At 46.1% G+C, this 15,347-nt stretch overlaps 1 protein-coding gene across 6 annotated transcripts in view; it reads left to right on the forward strand.

The window, feature by feature from the left end:
* The first annotated feature begins 13,484 nt into the window (after positions 1–13,484).
* The window catches only part of MEGF11 (multiple EGF like domains 11), a 236,177-nt gene continuing 234,314 nt past the window's right edge, over positions 13,485–15,347 (forward strand). For 4 of the 6 annotated variants that reach the window (XM_075207608.1, XM_075207614.1, XM_075207613.1 and 1 more), the window contains exon 1: positions 13,485–13,585. The gene's annotated coding sequence lies outside the window, so the exon portion shown is untranslated. Of the gene's footprint in view, positions 13,586–13,683; positions 13,959–14,936; positions 14,956–15,347 lie in introns of those variants that run through there. The other 2 variants (XM_075207610.1, XM_075207611.1) reach the window with 2 other exon arrangements.

The following is a 15,347-nucleotide window of genomic DNA, read 5'->3' on the forward strand; positions in this document are numbered from 1 at the left end:
TCTGTCCCCACATTTTAAATTTAACTCCCCCTCCAATACAACATGGTTTTGCCCAGGTACAAATGTTACTCCTTTTTTATGCTTTGCTCTCCTTGATGACTCAGGCCCAATAAGTTTAATTATTAATCATAGTAATAATAATAAGAAGAAGGACCTGTAAGTTCTTTTCTGCCTACTCTCTTTCTCTGAATGTCCTGGAGACTCACACAATATTGGGAGACCTCATGAGCTCCTGCGGATGTAGCTAACCTCCTGGATACCCGCTGTGCAATGTGAGGGTCTGTGATTAGACTCCAGTCTGATCCCATGCCTCTCAGAATCCTCTCATCTCCTGCTGCTGTCACCCTGGGGGCAGTGTCCTGAGAAGCAATAAGATTCAAGGGACCGCACAAATGTCGAGGGCTTACCTGTCCGGGGCCGTCGTCGTTCCTCGGGCGGCGGTTCCCTCGGTTCAGCCGGGACGGTGAGCCAATCAGGGCTCACCTCCCGGCCATTTCAAAAAGAAGAATGGCGGCGGGCCAATCTGGACCCGCCATGTCATCACGTGGCATCGCGTCGACGCTACGTGACGACGTTAGCGCGGCGCCGACTATTTAAGTCGGCGCGCGCCGGCATGGGCAGTTCGTCGGAGGAGAGAGAAGGAAGAGGACGTGTCGCGGAGAGCTGCGGGATCAAGAACAGAAGAGAAGACAGCGGAGACCAGCAGTGGCGGCAGAGAGCCCTTGTTAGGGCTAAGAGTGCCTCTGCTGCCTGAAGACCGGCGTGATCAAGACAAGAAGCCGGCGGCAGAGCGTGGAAGCAGCGGCAGACGGGGAAGGAGTCCAGGAGAAGCTCCCCGAAGACAGCACCAGGTAAAGCCCTTGCCAGGCAACTCCTCTCCCGGGCCCACGCCCGCAGCACACTCAATAAAGTCGGGCACTAGGCCCGTGGGCACAGTCGGGCACAAGGCCCGTGGGCATAGTGAATTAGGGGCACAAGGCCCAGGGACCTGGGCACTAGGCCCCTACTAATTAGTGGGCCAGTAGGCCATAATATTGGTGATAAAGGGGACAAGCCCCTGTTAGTTAGGCAGGGGGCGTGAGAGCCCCAGGTGTACAAGGGCACAAGGCCCTTAGGTAGTTAGTGGCCTAGAGGCCATAGGAAGGCCACAGGGCCTGGTTAGGGGCTGGTAGCCCGTAGGCTATAAAGGGCACAAGGCCCTAGTAGATAGCTAGGGAGGCCACAGGCCTCAGGCAGGGGTTAGGACCCCTAGGTAGCAGGGCACAAGGCCCTAGTTAGTGGGCTCAGAGCCCTGAGGTAGAGAGGGGGCCTCGTGAGTGTAGGCGCGGTCCTGTGTGAGGTGAGCACACGTAGTTAGGAGGTACAGTAGAGCGGAGGCTCCTGTGGTGCTGTAGCAACTGGCTGGTTGGCTAACAGCGGTGTGCTCTGGTAAGTAGCTTACAAAGTACTGTATATTGTATTCTGTCTGTGAGGCGGGTATTGTTGAATTACAGTATTTTGGGTGTGCTACGTATTTGTGTCCAGGGGCAAGACGTCAGGCCCCCATTAAAGGTAGGCTCTTGTTCCTGTGTTGTTCTGTGCTAACCCGTGCTGTGGGGACAAGTGTAGTTACCAGCATACACATAGTCAGGGGAGAAGACACGTAGTTTTCCTGACCCTTAGGTCCCCGGGGTCACACTGGTTCCCAGAGGGGGTGGCTGAGTGAGTTGGTGGCAGTGCAGCACACCTTGAGGCAGTTCCAGGGGCGGCCGTGGTTCTGATTGAGGGTCCTCAAGGCCGGTTCCGTGCAGGTGGACCTGTGGTTTCCGGACGTAGGGACACGTGTGAGATACCCGAGTACAGGCAGTCGGGCGGTTCAGTTCGTTCGGCTGTTCCGTGCGGCAGTCGGCCCGCGGGTTAGTGTGCTGTTCCACTGAGCCTCAGCAGGGCTTAAAGAACTGGTCCTTAGGTGACCCCATAGCAAGAAGGCAGCTTCTTGGTACGACCTGGGTGAGGGGGTTAGGAACCGCCCTCCGGTTTAGTCCGTGAACACCGGCTGGTGTTCCCCGTAGTGTGTAAGTGAGCAGTTCCGTTAGTGCACCACACCTAGTTAGTCATAGTGGTTTGACTTAGTTGCGTTGCCGACCATTAGAACGTTGTTAGGGTCGGGTCGCTGTTGTAGTCAGTCCAGTGTTGTGGGTGCCATCTTAGTCTCACTGAGTGCAGAGGGAGGCTGTGTGTTCTTGTCATCCGCAGGAGTCGGGAAGGTGCAGAGGAACCGGATCGGAAGTGGGAGTGTCCCGGTGAGTATCACGCTCGATTCCCCCTTTCGGTTAGGCCCTCACCGGCAGGTGTGTGAGGTACTTGAGGCGGGATTAGTCCTCGGACTAGTCTTGGTCTTAAGTGCCTGTAGTCCCCCGTGTCTTGGCAAGAGCAAAAGCGAGGAGGCGGCAAGTGGGCTTGGACTGAGAGTGTCCTTGTCCGTTGCCGTATTCTCGGACAGCCCTTACTTGGTAGGCTCGGTTTAAATGTGTTTTCCCTCTTAGGTGTTACCTGCGGGCGTCCGGAGAACTCCCCAATCTGGGACCAAGGTAGGATCCAGTCATCCACGCGGATCGTGGTAAATTCGGAGGTATTAGGAGTTAGTCGCCCTGTGAGGCACATCTCCGTTTAGGGACCTTACACTTACAACACAGACCGCGCCCACTTGAAAACGTCCAGCTAATTAGCGGACATGGCTCCTAGCCTATAGTGACAGACAGGTGCTTCATCCTTAGCAGGCTGCAGCTGTTGCACAAGGAGTCCAATTGTGAGGGTGAAACTGCAAGCCCGAGAGGAAGCCCTCAAAAAACACAACATAAACACTTACTACTGGATCCCACACTAACTAGGAAGCACTAGACAGAGTTGCACACACACAAGTCAGCACAAACTCATGAAGTTGCACAGAAGAGTGAAAAAGGCAACTTCAGCACACAAAGAAATTTTTAGGGGAAGAGTGCACACTACAGTAACTAATGGTTTACACCATTGTTGCCTAGTCTCCCAGAATGTCTAGGAGACCCCGGGAATAATGAGGATAAATTCCGTATGCTCACTCCACTACCTGAACTACCGGTTTGCTAATGCACGTATGCGCACGAGATGTCATTCATGTGATGACATGACGCTGTGTACTGCCACACGTCCAGACTAACGCAGGCTATTATCCAATATGACCATAGATCAGGGAACAGCAAGAATTATAATACTTTGTGTGACTCTAGTGAGTCAGCACAAGGCTTGCCTTACAAATAAGCAATTTTGATTGTTCTTTTAAATATTTTTATATTATTTATTGCTTTAATAATTTATTAGAAGTCTAAAATGTATTTGTTAAGGTTTGATATACAGATTTTTGGTAGCTAAAGAATTTAGGACCTATTTATCAAGCCCTATTCATTCTATAAAACGGTACACTTTTTCTTTGCTTTGCGCTATTTATGCAACCCATTATCACAAGCAATTGCTTCTGCATGGGTGACCTTATTATTTATCAAGCAGTGGGGCAGTAATTTCACTGCAGCCTGCCTGGTTCTTGCTGGTGTTGCATAAGTTTTACAGTAACATAAAAATAATGTTCCCTTTAACCTTGCTTCATTATACAGCCTCTGCTGGTGTGCCACCCATACACACACCCACTCTGGCAGCATGCTGGGCAAAGTACTATAGGTTCCACCTAGATACACTCACAGGGGAACTAAACACGCCCCTTGGGTGAAGCAGAAAATGTACTCTTGGTCTTACTTGGACAGTCTCCCTGCAATTATGTTTCCAAGTATAATAATAATAATAATTCAATTATTATTACGTTAATACATTGGAGAGTTTACAGCTGTCAGTGTGGATACACCAGAGGGACCATTATCATTGTGCTGTAGTCCTCAGCTTATCCAAAAACATACTGATAGGTTAATTGGCTACTAGTATTAAATTGCCCTTAGTCTCTCTCGGTCTGTGTGTTTGTGTATGTTAGGGGATTTAGATTGTAAGCTCCAATAGGGCAGGGACTGATGTGAATGAGTTCTCTGTACAGCGCTGCGGAATTAGTGGCGCTATATAAATAAATGATAATGATGATGATGATGATGATGATAACTAGTAGATCCAACAGTAAAGCAATCAGCTATTCACTGTGCTTCACTATATTTCAATGGTTTTTGGGGCCTGCGTGTCTTCTTGAGTCTAAAGGAGGCCAAAACAAAATAATGAGGGCAAAGTATATACCAATCAACAGCCCATGCCCAAAAAGGGGTTGGGGTGTACAATGTAGGGGAGTGGCCATATAATTAGGGGTGTGGTGTGTGTAGTTTAGGTGGTGCAGGGCCATTCCTGTGGGCTCCCAAACTGTGCGCCGCGGCTCCCAGGGGTGCCGCGGCGCTGTCACTGGGGTGCCGCGGGCCAGACATAAAAACAAAACAAAACACAGAAACTTACAAATCCGCCGGGCGCCGGGACCCAGCAGCCTCCTCTCTCCTGCAGCTGTCACTGAATATCGACGTCAGTAACAAGCTGCAGGAGAGAGGAGGTTGCTGGGTCCCGGCGCCCGGCGGATTGGTAAGTTTCTGTGGTTTTTTTTTTTTATGGCTGGCGCTTGGCGCGGGGCAGAGTGAGAGGGATCGTGGCAGAGGAGGGGGACAGAGGATGGTGACAGCGGGACAGAGGATGGTGACAGCGGGACAGAGGATGGTGACAGTGGGACAGAGGAGGAGAGCAGAGGTTGGTGACAGCGGGACAGAGGAGGAGAGCAGAGGATGGTGACAGCGGGACAGAGGTTGGTGACAGCAGGACAGAGGAGGAGAGCAGAGGATGGTGACAGCTGGACAGAGGTTGGTGACAGGATGGTGACAGCGGGACAGAGGAGGAGAGCAGAGGATGGTGACAGCGGGATAGAGGTTAGTGACAGGATGGTGACAGCGGGACAGAGGAGGAGAGCAGAGGATGGTGACAGCGGGACAGAGGTTGGTGACAGGACGGTGACAGCGGGACAGAGGAGGAGAGCAGAGGATGGTGACAGCGGGACAGAGGTTGGTGACAGCGGGACAGAGGAGGAGAGCAGAGGATGGTGACAGTTGGACAGAGGAGGGGGACAGAGGATGGTGACAGTGGGACAGAGGAGGAGAGCAGAGGATGGTGACAGCGGGACAGAGGTTGGTGACAGCGGGACAGAGGAGGAGAGCAGAGGATGGTGACAGCGGGACAGAGGTTGGTGACAGGTTGGTGACAGTGGGACAGAGGAGGAGAACAGAGGAGGAGAGCAGAGGATGGTGACAGCGGGACAGAGGTTGGTGACAGGATGGTGACAGCGGGACAGAGGTTGGTGACAGAGGATGGTGACAGCGGGACAGAGGAGGAGAGCAGAGGATGGTGACAGCGGGACAGAGGTTGGTGACAGGATGGTGACAGGGGGACAGAGGAGGAGAGCAGAGGATGGTGACAGTGGGACAGAGGAGGGGGACAGAGGATGGTGACAGCGGGGCAGAGGAGGAGAGCAGAGGATGGTGACAGCGGGACAGAGGTTGGTGACAGGATGGTGACAGTGGGACAGAGGAGGAGAGCAGAGGATGGTGACAGTGGGACAGAGGAGGGGGACAGAGGATGGTGACAGCGGGACAGAGGAGGAGAGCAGAGGATGGTGACAGTGGGGCAGAGGAAGGGGACAGAGAGCAGAGGATGGTGACAGCAGGGCAGAGGAGGGGGACAGAGAGCAGAGGAGGGGGACAGAGGGGCAGAGGATGGGGACAGAGGGGCAGAGGATGGGGACAGAGAGCAGAGGATGGTGACAGCAGGGCAGAGAAGGGGGACAGAGAGCAGAGAAGGGGGACAGAGAGCAGAGGATGGGCACAGTGGGGCAGAGGAGAGGCACAGCGGGGCAGAGGAGGGGGACACAGCGTGAGAGGGGCAGTGGAGGGGGACACAGCGTGAGAGGGCAGGGGAGGGGACAGCGTGTGAGAGGGCAGAGGAGGGGACATTGTGAGAGAGGGCAGAGGAGGGGACATTGTGAGAGAGGGCAGAGGAGGGGGGACAGCGTGACAGAGCAGAGGAGGGGGGACAGCGTGACAGAGGGCAGAGGGGGCAGTGTGAGAGAGGGCAGTGTGTCTGGATGCAGAGGGGGCAGTGTGTCTGGATGCAGAGGGGGCAGAGTGTCTGGATGCAGAGGGGGCATTTTTGCATACAACTAAATAAGTATTTCTGTCCTGACCTAAATACTTATTACAATTTTGTGACCCAACTACTTCTAAAACAGGACTGCTCAATAATTATTTTGGAGGGGTGCCTTGAAAAAATTTGGAGACTCTAAGGGTGCCGCGAACTGCAAAAGTTTGGGAACCACTGGGTTATCATTTCAAAGTCCATTAAACACAGTCCAAAAGAAAGTTTAGCCAGATCTCACCAATGTCAGTATTAGATGAATTAATGCATACTTAAAAATGTTATGTACTCCTGTATAATATCGTTTATCAAGTGAACATACAGCAATTAATGTAAAGTAAGCACATAGGTTTAGAGAAAGGTTTTCCTGGAACAAATGAAACCTGAACTGAGCAGTAATATTCATTGTACAACTGTCGTCTATGCAGTTCACAAGTAGTGAAATCTAAGCAGAGCTCATAAGGCTACAATCCCCTGATGTGTCATGATACCACCAATCAACATGGTCATAATGTAATTTTACTGAATGGTAAATACAGCCATTCAATAAATATTACGTTGCATAGTACAGGGAATGAAAACAGACACTGAGAATTGTACACAGAACAAGAGAAGTGGTACTTGGCTATTTTTGGAAAATGGGGACATTGCCAGAAAGAATAGCAAATCATCACTAAGTATTTACATGAAAACATGTAGGGCCTGAGTCATTAAGGAGAGCAAAGGATAAAAAAGAGTAACTTTGCACCTGGGCAAAACCATGTTGCATTGGAAGGGGAGGTAAATGTAAAATGTGGGTACAGATTTATAGTTGGGGTAGTGCATGTCCTAGATCAACTGTAAATTTCATTGTAAAAATAAAGCTAGCAAGTATTTGTGTGCTACATTAAAAAAACAGTCAGTATTTAACTTGTGTGTAAATAATAAACTAATTTGCACCCCTTACATTGTAACTTGGTTTGTCCCAGAGAACATTTTCTCCTTTCTTTTGCCTTACTTTCCTTAATGACTCAGGCCCGTTAAGTTTTCAAACCGCGACTGTCCCCCCTAAATCAGGACAGTTAGAAGGTACGCTTAGTCCATTTTAATGTTTATCCGCTACCCAGCACACGCAGCCATTACGTGTGCTGAACAAATATTCACTTTCGATAGTAAATAGTGAAATCAGTGAGGTATTATACACTTTGTTTGGATTGCAGAGCTGATGCCCTTTATTAATTTGGCAACATATCAGAGTAATTTCTGCTGAGTTGGTGCATACACGCAGGATACAGTCCAAGCGGTCATTGGAGCATTACAATTCCCATCACGTTATGCTTACTGAATTTGATAATAGTGTATGCATGTTGGATGCTCTATTCTTCTATTTTGCTTTTTAATGTGTACCCGTTGTATATACTGTAGCAGGGATATCCGGGACAATATGTTAAGACAAAAAGCATGGCTAAAACTACAGGATAACAGTTTCTGCATTTCAGGTGCTAGTTAAAAGAAAGACACCTGGGGGTAAGTGTATCAAGTTGCGAGTTTCCAACGGGTTTGAAAAGTGGAGATGTTGCCTATAGCAACCAATCAGATTCTAGTTATCATTTATTTTGTACATTCTATAGAATGATAGCTAGAATCTAATCGGTTGCTATAGGCAACATCTGACTGTCCTCCCATAGGGGTGCATGGGGAACTCCTCGATGTTGAGATACCGTAACATCGCTGTAAATGATGGTGTATCCTTTCCCCTCCATATCCAGTATCTGTGGGGTATTTCCTGGGAAGTGCTGATCAGTGGTGTTAGAGAATTCTGCTTAGAAAAGCTGAGGCAAGAAAACTGGTGAATATTTTATAAGGATGTCACATCTTCCACTGGACAGTCTCAAAGCATGAAGCTGGACATACGCTAAATTGCCTTATCTCTGTTAACCCTTTCTTTGCCAGCGAGGTTCTGCCTTTGCAATCCTTTAAATAAAGTATGCCAGGGGAACAGGAAACTCCATTAACCTCTTGGTTTCATTTAGCCTTTCCATATAGATATATCCAATCACAGGAGAAATTATTTTTGCTCCCAATCTATAGATGTTTATAGCCAGGGTTTGCCTATAATGACACCAGCTTGGGCAGTTGTCAGTGGCAGCAAAATTAAGGGAATTCATTTTACAAAAAAGGCAACTTTTCTTGATTCAAATGGGAGACTTTTGCCTTGTTGGTAGATCTAATAAAGTTGTAATATTTGTATTTTAAAGCGCACACAACTCATATACAAGTATTTAAGGCAGTTTGTATTAAGGATAACAAGGGCGCTGTTTCATTTACCACCTCAAGCAGGAAAACGACTAGGCACAGCCTGGTTTACATATTAACAATGATGTGGGGTTTTTTGTTCTGATAGGTTAAATTAACCTGATAGGGAAGATCTCCATTCTGATGGTGTCATCATCATCATCATCACCATTTATTTATATAGCGCCACTAATTCCACAGCGCTGTACAGAGAACTCACTCACATCAGTCCCTGTCCCATTGGGGCTTACAGTCTAAATTCCCTAACACACACACACACACACACACACATACACACACACACAAACACACACAGACTAGGGTCAATTTGTTAGCAGCCAATTAACCTACTAGTATGTTTTTGTAGTGTGGGAGGAAACTGGAGCACCCGGAGGAAACCCACGCAAACACAAAGGAGAACATACAAACTCCTCACAGATAAGGCCATGGTCGGGAATTGAACTCATGACCCCAGTGCTGTAAGGCAGAATTGCTAACCACTTAGCCTCACTAAGGGGCCTATTTATTAATCAACAGGGTTTTGCCCCTTTAATTATCATCTGTCATTGCAAAGATGACAGATGATTTTTCGGGAGAATTTATTAAAAATCATTCCAGACAGCGGATCCGATAGGAGGCTTCCTGGCAATGTCTTTACTTAACTTTCCACTCCGGTAACTATGGCAAAGTGGCTTTGTGCATGCGCAGCCTTAGAGAGAGGAGAGCAGGTAAGCTGTGGTGAGGGACACGGGGGACAAGTTCCGAAAAGCTAAGCATTTTGGAACTTGCTAAAATGGCCCATATCGCAGCCCTGCATCTCCTATATCTCCTTTGTTATGCTTTTAGAAAATAATTAATACTTTACTTAAAAATGGCAAAACCATGAGGAAAAGCAATTTCCACGTGGTTTAGGGCTTCATAAATAAGCCCCTAAGGGGTATAGTTATCAAAAGGTGAAAAGTCCTATTGCTGATAGGTGTTTTTGCCAGTGATAGGACTTTTTGTGTATTGTGCTATACATCAAATGATTACCACAGGCAATAGCACAGCTGGCGCTATGATTCCCCAGCTTTCCCCGACCATAGCTTCCTCACGCCTTAGCATGGAGAAGCCTATTTAACAAGGATAAATCTCAGGATGGCGTTAACAGGAGAAAATCACTGAAAAATGCTTTTGAAGTTTTTACATTTTTTTTTAAAAAAAAAATATGTTAACCATTTATTTATTTTGGATAAGTGGAACTGAAAGCCCCAGAGGCAGATTTAATTCAGCGCAAGGTGCCGCTGAACATCGCCTCGGTGTTCAGATGCGCATATTTTCGACTATCACTGTAAGTAGTCTCCATTTTTCTGCGCACCTCTGTAGGACACAAGGGGAAATAAGTGGAGATTTCTGTAAAAACTGACGCGATGTGTCTCCGTGGACTGTTCCCATAACACATTGTGTCACCTCGCGCCAAATTTAATCTGTCCCCAAGTCTAGACATTTAGTTCTACAGTGCATGCACTACCTTGGTCAGACATATCCACAAAGACTGTCCCGGAAAAGAGGTAAGTTAACCCTTGTATCACTCAGTTGCCTCTACGACACATCTTCTTGACAAATATAGGCGATAAAAAGAAAATTCTATACAGATTACACTGAACATTTTTCCTGATGTTGATTGATAATTGTTTTACCTCAATAAATTATTCTAATAACCTTTTGTTCATGATATGGATGGTTGTTGACTGCTGTGTAATGCATTTCTGTCCATATTTCTTGTTCTGTGCTTATGTTGTTAGTTATTTTCATTTTATTCTAGCCACAACTATCAATATAGGCCAGGGTGAGGAATCCTATGGCTCTCCAGCTTTGGAAGAACTACAAGTGTTCTTTCAAAGGTTAGCAAGGCATGCTGGGCCATGCAGTACCCTTGTAACTCCTATTGTGCAATACGTTCATCCTTTACAACAAGTGGTGACAGTCGGCGACAGGTAGCTCCTATCAGCGATGGGGTTGTGACGGAAAAAAGCTCTCCCATGCAAAGAATGAAGTAGAAGATTTATCAAGCATTGTGGCGATATATATGTACAGCTGCATTACTTGTACTGTAAAAGCCATGGAAAGATGGCATTAAAAGAAGAAAATTAATTTAAAAAAGCCATTTTCCTGTGAATAAAGCTATTTTGCAATGATCAATATATATATTTTTTCACATGTACTATTGAATTTTTTACAATTATTAATATTTTAGTAAGGGGGATGGAAAGCCCAAGGCTGAGCTTTCAGTTCCACTGTACATGCATGAACTGGCTAGCCGGGTGACATACGTGTATGACTACTCAGACTGGCCCGGCGAAGCAGTGAGTTAAGATTCTCAGCAAGAATTTAATAATAAATTGCTGCAAAAACAGTTTTCTTATCGCTGAGAAGCTGCAACAAAAAAATCGCTGTTGATGTCGCATGTTTTTAAATAGGCTCCAGACTTATGATATTTAATCGACCAGCAAAATTACTAAAAGAGTATGTTCCAGTTCAAACAGTACAGGGTTTGATACATGCAGAGTAGGTCTCATTTACAGTTTGTAGGAAATACAGTTAAAATGTGAAAATTTGCTCCAGGAGCAATCATGCTGTGATGCAAGGGTTGTACATGCAATATTTTTGCATGCATGGAAAATACTGCTCGATACTGAAATTAGCACACAAATATTGCACTTCTTTATTTTTACACAGCATTTTAGAGTTGACCTAGGATGTACCTCCGAACTCCAGTGTACACTCCTTGTACATTTCAAATTTGTCCGTCCCTGCTATAGGCAACATCTCCACTTTTTCAACCCCACAGCTTGATAAATTTACCCGTAAATGAGGCCCAGTATGCATAGACGTGCTAAATGGCTTATTAACGTCACACAGCTATCAATGTGACCGAGATTCCAGCTGATACAGTCTGACCAATTGTACATGAGCTGGTACCACAGGTGTGTGCAAGACAGTATAGCCTTGTCAATGAGAAAAAATGACAGTACCTTTGGCAGCAGTATAAATTGCCTACACTACCCCAAAGTTAGGTCATGTATTTAACTCAAATGTGCACATTAATGACTTCTGAAGCTAGAAATGACTTGTTTCAAATGATAAAGGAAATCGAACTGACTTTATTAAAAAATAGATCACACCTAAGGCTAACTGGTGCACTTTTCAATGCACTTTCTTTCTACCCAAAATGTCCTTGTAGTATGTCCTAGTATTTATTTCTGTCAGTTCCTTGGTATCTTCTCTTAATCTGCTTATCTTGGTTTACCTCCGGCTGTGATAGTTTTCCTAGTCCCACCAATGATGTCTCTCAGATCATTTTATATCACTGACCTTTATTCTTACTCAGTGTCGGACTGGCCTGCCGGGGAGCCGGGCTATCCCCCGGGAGGCCCTGTTGCCTGATAACCCCGTCCTCTTTGTTGGTGGGGCGGAGCAGAGAATTACTGAGTTGTGGTCAGTCTACATATGAAACGGAGACTGTCAAACTAATAAATCCCTTCCTACAGCCAGCACGTGAGAACACTTCCTGCTCCCGAGACAGAAATGCTGCACAGTGACACAGATCTCAGATTACTCCTTCTGCTGTAGTTGCAGGCGTCCTGTAGTCATAAAGTTGCCGTCCTAACTGCAGTGTGAGTCCGTGTAATCAGTAAGTGTAATAAATCGTGCAACTTCTCTAGAGCTCTCAACTGTGTGACCTCGGAGGGAGGGAGATAAATTAGAATGGCTTCATGGCAATATACGTCTTCAGTGCCTCTATAAAAGGATCCTATTGCAGCTGACCAATGAATGGATTCCTAATAAACTAGTACCAAATTCACTGTTTATATCATGTTTCATGTTTATTTGTTTTCAATCAATTTTGGGACTCTATTCCCTATAGAAGCATATCTTAATCAGAATAAAACACATTGAGACAGTTAGTTCCTTATAGGATTGCATCTGCTATATGCTTTAATATTAATGTTTTGCTTTTGTCCTTTGTAGTGGCATTGGATTATTATTGATTGTACATTTTGTGGGTAGATCATTTTTTAGAGTCCTATTTTTATTTGCCAGTGTCTAGAGTGTAGGGAGTGTGATTAGTTTTATGTAATATTTTAAATGTGCATATATTTTTATGCTAATAAATTTGTGGTTTCTATAGTGCTTCATGGATATATTAATTTTTAGTCTATACCCTTATATTGTGGTTTTCATATGATGAATGGTTGATCTCTAGTGCTGTACTATAGCATTTCTTTTCTGTGTACACTATGAGAGAAGAGAACACTAACCACAAAGAATGGACAGCACACAGAGGGGGAGTGAAAGGGAAATGTGAGCAGATGGACACAGAGGGTATAGCCTTGCATTTAATATGTATCTGTCCCTAGTGATACAAAGCATCTAAAATGAATTCAATGGGGGCCCCTACCGCTGCATTTCCCCCGGTGGGCCCTTCATGTCCCAGTCCGACACTGTTCTTACTTACATTGTCCATGTGGCTGTATAGAATACTGTCTTGAACTCATACGTGCCTATGACCCTGCTTAATCTATGTTAGAATCCTTATTTCACAACAAGTCCATCACAATAAGCATATTGTCTTCTGGTCCCTGATATGAGCAGTAACATTAATGAATGTATTAAGGCAGTTTTCTCATTGTCAGTCCGTGTTCTCTCTATTCCCGGACTCCCCCATAGCTCCCGTATCCCAGTCTTGCCCACAGCTGTGGCAGGGAAGGTGTTACTGCCTCGTACAGCGGAGCAGTGTGTCCTAGCGGTGGAGCAGCGGCGTCCTGTACGCGCCATGTAGTTAATAGCTTATTCAGCAGCCTGACCTGTGATCAATGATCCGGGCTGCGCATTGGAAGCAGAGCAGCCGAGGACCTCGCACCCTCCGAGCAGCCAGGGGACCTGAGATTGAGTCATCGCGGAGGGGAGGGGACGTGTCCGTGCCTGGACCAGCAGCAGCAGTACCGGGGACACGTGGGGAGCAGCCGGGGGTTGGGGAGGGGAGGGGGGGGGGAGAGAGGGGTGTCGGTGCTCATCCTCCGCACAATGACTGACAGGAGAGCAGGAGACAGGAGACCTCTCTGATCATCATCCTACGGGTGGGAGTTCCTGACAGGAGGTAAGAGGAACACTGAGGGAGGGGGTGGGGGGTGTTCATGTACTAGACAGGGTGAGGGTCCCACCTGTGCTTTTTGTTGTGCATGAGAAAGGAAGATTAAGATTGACTTTTGTTATAGGGTGCACACATAGGAATCCTCATAGCATCGCTGCTTTGGATGGTCCATACCTCATTGTGGAGAAGACAAACGTTCTTATAAATACTTTGACAATTGAAAACATCGCTACTTAACTGCGCCCTCTGGCACCCAATAGGTTAAATCTGCGAGCACACTCCATGCAGGGAGAGCAGCTCCGTCTGCAAGAGCTCAGTGGGTCCAGTACTTGTTTGGGACTCTACAACTGAGATAGGAGAGCAGCACTCTATAGCAGCGGTGAGTATAGGCAGTCCCATTCACTTGCTGAGAGTTATTATATCCCAGCATGTTCCCTGTCCTGTAACCCTATTACTGCTGGAGTAGCCTGCAATGCAGAACTGTTGTCTGCGAGAGAGGATGCTATGTGACTGGACTGGTAGATGCAGTGTTAAACAGCCAGGTGTGTTAGTGTCATTTATGATGTCCTGGTGAAGACTTGTGCTCCTGTCTTACTTAAATCTAGGGGAGTGACTGTACATCTGTATCCACTGGAATATGTATAAGATCCATAGGAGTTGTCAAGTGATTTTTTGTCTTTATTAATATTAATATGTTTGATTTACCCTATCAGCCCATAGGGCCTGTAAAGCTTGTGTTTACGCTGTGAGATTATCAAAGTAATTTTAAGAGAATTTGGGGGTCAGTATCATTAACATACACCAAATTCTTTATGGAGGAAGCAGTACAGTAGATAAAGTTATGGTTGTTATATAAGGTGTGTAGGGCATTGCAGACAAATGCTGTTTGTCTGCAGTATCAGTCCATGCTTATTTAGTGCCAGTCTTGGAACCTCAACTCACATGGGTAATCACAGCTGGCAACCCTCCTTTACAGTAGTGCCATGTTGCAAAGCAGGGCACTGCGAACACCTCCACATGCTTGGCTTTATGGTAAAGACCATTGCACACACTCAGAGGACAGCAGGTGTTTAATGCAGCATTTAGGGGCCAGATGTAGCAGCCGGCAGGGTCTGTAGACTTAAATTTTTTTGTTATTGTGCGTAATTCAGTTTGTATCAATTAGTGTGTTTTCATTTTTTAGCTATTATTTATGACTACGGAGTGTAAAGGGTCGAAGAGTGGTATATTTAGCATTGCAATATGATTTACAATGCTAATTGTAACCTGGGTGTGTATTCTAGAGATGCTGTATAATCAGCCTCTTAAATACTAGTGCAGAGATCCCATTAAGTGTCTATACACAGTGCCTGCACGTCTCTCTGCATTTCAATGCCGTACGTATGTCCATTTACACTATGTTTATCTGCTTGTATAGAGCCATGTGTGGAATATCCAGATCTCTTGACATTCATGTTTAGCTGGATGACATTTGCTGTCAAATCTCTTTCAAAATCAGAGTTTGTATTTACTGTGGACTAATAGCAAGGCTGCATCGTATAGCACAGGGTGTATTGCTGAAGTTAGACTCTTGTATTTTCTGTCCCTCTTTAATGTTTTTAGGTATACGAGGATTGTGTTTTGGGGGGGTGTGGGGTGTAGACAGTGCAATATCGATCTCAGGGCAATGTCTGATTTGGTTAGGATCCTGGAATTAAATGATAAATATTTATCTTAGCAGGTTCTGTGCAAACCTCAGAAAGTCAGTTACATTATATTGACTCAGACT

This window comes from Mixophyes fleayi, chromosome 4, assembly GCF_038048845.1.
Source record: "Mixophyes fleayi isolate aMixFle1 chromosome 4, aMixFle1.hap1, whole genome shotgun sequence".
Classification (NCBI taxonomy): domain Eukaryota; kingdom Metazoa; phylum Chordata; class Amphibia; order Anura; family Limnodynastidae; genus Mixophyes; species Mixophyes fleayi.